This window comes from Rhineura floridana, chromosome 17 (genome assembly GCF_030035675.1).
Source record: "Rhineura floridana isolate rRhiFlo1 chromosome 17, rRhiFlo1.hap2, whole genome shotgun sequence".
Lineage (NCBI taxonomy): Eukaryota > Metazoa > Chordata > Lepidosauria > Squamata > Rhineuridae > Rhineura > Rhineura floridana.
Window position 1 is genome coordinate 3,897,394 of NC_084496.1, and position 4,340 is coordinate 3,901,733.

Genomic DNA, 4,340 nt, shown 5'->3' on the forward strand with positions numbered 1-4,340 from the left:
GAGAATTCCATAGGGTGGGGGCCATAATTGAGAAGGCCCTCTCTCGAGTCCTCACCAGTCTAGCTGTTTTGACTGGTGGGATCCAGAGAAGGTCTTCTGAGGCTGATCTTGTTGAGCGGCATCCCTGTCGATGCTGGAGGCGCTCCTTCAGATAAGCTGGGCCACAACCATATAGGGTTTTAAAGGTTAAGATCAACACCTTGAATTGGGCTCGGTACACAACCGGTAACCAATGTAACTCCTTCAACACAGGAGTGATGTGATCTCTACGGTGGCCGCCTGTAATCAGACGCGCCGCTGCATTTTGTACCATAATAGTGGGTCTATTATGAGTTGTTACGAATGCAACCCTTAAATGCAGTTCTCCACATTCCTGCAGCAATTTGCAGTCCCCCCCCGCAAAATTGATCAGCAGTTTACTGTGAATTTCTCCTAATAAATACATTTATGTATGCAGTTTTGACTACTATATACTACACATTTTGGCAAGCAATTTCCCCCCAATATAATGCATTTTTGTATGTTTTCACTAATAGGTGCATTTACCCTAGTATATGCATTTCTGTACACGTCACGTGGCTCAAGAACCATGCTGCAACATTTGGAGAAGTGCAAATATCATGTTGCATATCGTTTTACAAAATGCTAATTTGGCAGGTTTACCTTTAAATGTGAACTGAATCAAATCTCTCCTCCCTTCCTATTTAATATACCCCTTCTTACGGCTGTGTATCATTGAACCACAGAGCAGGTAGCCCTTCACAGGCTTGGCGCCAGCGAGTGACCGGGTCGGACACCGACCAAGGGCCCTGCAGGTGGCCAAGGGCCCCTGTGGGATGGTTCCATGATCCCCATCATCATTGGGTTACAGGCTGCTACCAGACGGTGGTGTGGACTGTGGATCAGGAGCTCTGCTCTCCCAGCCAACATCACCCCTGCACACATGCACAGCTAGCGGGTGCTTAAATACACTGGGTTGCTTCACCTAGAGTGCCAGAGCACATTCCTTCCATCAGCCAAGTTGGCAGCAGGGGTGTGTTGACGGCCCCACCACCATCTTGGGTGGTGGGAAGCATGTGTGCTGATGTGTGAGGTGAAGTAACCTGGTGTATTTAAGTGCAAGTTTGCGTGTGTGTGCAAGCACACACAGGGGGCAGCAGGACCTATGGTGCACTGGTCCCAGAGGTCTCATGGCTGGCTGGTGCCAGCCCTGGCTCTTCAAATGGAGGACCATCTTCTATAAAGTAGGCCACCCAGCCATCCTACTGCTCAGAATTCTTAACATCTGCTTTACTACAATGTGTAGGCTTCACAACACACCAACTAAATGCAACAGAAGGTTTTCACGAGGGGGGAGAGTTTCATTGTGCAGAAATGTACAGAAAGAAAGGAAATTATGCCAGTGGAAGCAGAAAACAGCAACAAAATCTTCATATTCTTAGAGCCTCCCCTGCCCCCCGGTCTTACCTGTCACTAACATTTGGAGGTTCCTGAACCTCCCCCAGATTGCTGGGTGCATTTCAGCATGATATACTATTCAGTGTAGGCCGGCTTGCGCCCTGACACATCTTGCACCGATCATTTATCACTGTCATTTGTGATTTATTTACTTCCAATTCTGTGCAAGTCGCCAGCATGCTCTGGAAGAGAATGAAGAAGCTCTGTTGGGTGGGATGGCCAATTAATGCATTCACATTGCTTAACGCTCAGCAAACACACTTGATTAGGGAGATGCAAAACCAGCTTCTTTCATTTCTGAATATCTGTCCACCATTATATGCTTGGTTTCTAGGGCTGGGTGAAATGCTCACATCTCACTGTGTGGACAAGTTTGCTATGGGGTTTTTTTTGGGAGGGGGGAAGAGATTTTTAATGTATTTGGGATATTGTTAGGGAAACATCTCTAAGCTTTTAACAACAAGGGAAGCTGCATTGAGTCCACCTAGCTCAGTATTGTCAATACTGTCTGGCAGCAGCTCTGCAGACTTTCTTGCCCAGCTCTACTTCCAGATGCTGGGGATTGAACCCAGAACATTCTGCATGCCAGGCAGATGCTCTACCACTGAGCTATGGCCCTTCCCTTTTGCATTAGGCAATGCCTACATTTAGTTCACAAACAACAAGAGTTTGCTTTAACTGTAAGGCACCTAGGGACATTTTGCATTAGCCAATGCATACTTAAACAACAGTGCCCCCCTCCAGTGCTACGATTTCTTCCATTCCCTCTCTGACATGAGTTTTGAATTTTTATTTTATTTCACAGAATCTGTGCACCACTTAATCGCAAATAAAAACCGCCAAGCAGTTTGCAAATATACAAAGAGCCAGTCATTCATTCATATCAGTTTTCTTTTCTTCCATTCCTTCATCTTCCCAGCTGTCATTTCCGTCCCACTTTTGTCCTTCGCAGATTCCTTTCTTCCTTCTCTGAGTTGTACAGACAAACATCCCACCCCTGAAAAAGAAGGAGAAGAAGAGAGTGTAGAAAGCAGGGCTTCATTTCTGCCTCTGAAGTGCACTGGGCCAGACCGTCTCAAAGGAGGTCATTTGCTGCGTCAGTTGCTCAAGCACAAGAGATGCATTCTGTTAATTTGGTTGAGTAGCTAGAGTGGCAGGATACAAACTTCACAGCGTTTAGCCCCCGGCATTAATGTGATAAAAGATTTAAGGGCCGGCATGGTGGAAAGCAAAGGAAAAAGAGCATGAAGCTTTTAAATCTTTGGTAAGGAATAAAGGGAAGACGTATTTAACATTCTTGATGGTTCAGCTGGATTATATTGATTGCAAGAGACAAGATTTGGATCAAGATTTCAGAATGTTGTTGGGTGGTTTTTTGCTCACTCCTACCTGAGCCGTCAAAAGCCAGACTCTTAAATCATTCTGAAATACGTGTTTACACTACAGAGCATTATAAAACACTCCAGCGTTGGCCGTGGCATTATAATTAGGCCATAATTAATTAATATCTCGAGTCATAGAAATGGAGCACCCTGCTGTCCCGCCAAACGATTTGATACAAACACTTAAATGTCAACATAATTTCCACCAGAACGTGTGCTGAAGCACTTCATAAACGTCGCCGTTTTCTGTCGGTGTGATTTAAGGCTTCGCAATCCAATGTCTCACGACGACTTCATCAAAGTGTGCTTGCCTTCTCCTTTTCAGACATAATTGTAACCTAATGCCAAAGACATCAGCAACAATCTAATCAAGAAAACAAAAATCTGAGGTTAAAAATTTAAGCCTGAGATGGAAATTTTCAAGTGACAATTTGCAGATTGAAATCAGGGGCATTCGGGGACCCCCAAACTGAAAGAGAAGGTGATTTGAGGGTCAAAATGGTTAAAATATTTTGGGGAACTGATGTGACTTTGCAACCTCTTTTTCTTTTTAAGCTTAATTCTAGTCCTGTCACCTGAGATGGTGATGCTATCTCCCCCCTGAATCCCTCAGATGTTACTTTACCTCAAGGCATTCTGGGAAAAAATATGGTGGCTCCATCAGACTGATGCTAGGTCAAGAAAAAATCTTCATAGGGGTGGGGAGGAGGATATCTCTCAGTTTCACAGGAGAAGAAAAGTGGCAGTGAATGGAGGGGGTGTCAGTGGCCTCTGATAATGCCCTTTGCTTGCCTGGATAGAAGAAAATAGAGAACTGTGGGTGGGGGTTGAACATGTGTACAAACTAACCTGTCGTACAAAGTAAAATTTACATTTGTCGCTCCACCCAATTTTTTCTCTGACCCCGCCCACCACTGGCATGAGGCCCACCAAAGGTTGCCCAGAAGAGGATGCGGCCCTCAGGCTGAAACAAGGTTCCCCACTCCTAGTCTATGCATACATGATGAAATTTGACCAAAAAAAGGGGAACTGACGGCAGGGCTATGCAGCTGAAGAACTGACCATCATACTCGGAGTCGGTGACTTGATTGTCACCAGCTCCTGCTGAGTCCCTCGGGCTGCCCTCTGCTCCAAGTGAGAAGAGACAAAAGCCTCGCTCCCACTCCAGATTCCAAGGTTTCTGGAGACATATTCAAGGATCGTATTAATGGTGTCCCTGAGTGCACCCCCTTACTCTCTCTCCAAATTCTGGAAGCCTCATTTACTCCATCCACAATGTGTTTTTTTTTTTGCAACACTACAGATCCTTTATGCATTAGTCCAATAGAGAGGAACCCCTTCTAGCTTGAGATCCACATTCCCTTCTGGACAACCTTCTGAGGTCTGCAAGCCACTGATGGATAGGGACAGAAGCAAAATGGTTTAATGCAATGACTGTAAATGTTACCTGTGTACAACAGGCTACTTTAAACACACACACACACACCCTCTCCAGCCTCC

The 4,340-nt window shown here is 45.4% G+C and overlaps 1 non-coding gene across 1 annotated transcript; it reads right to left on the reverse strand.

Annotated features, from left to right (window-relative positions):
• Positions 1 to 2,005: 2,005 nt before the first annotated feature.
• TRNAA-GGC (transfer RNA alanine (anticodon GGC)) lies at positions 2,006 to 2,073 on the reverse strand. Its single transcript has one exon. It is a non-coding gene; the product is annotated as a tRNA-Ala (tRNA).
• Positions 2,074 to 4,340: the final 2,267 nt, after the last annotated feature.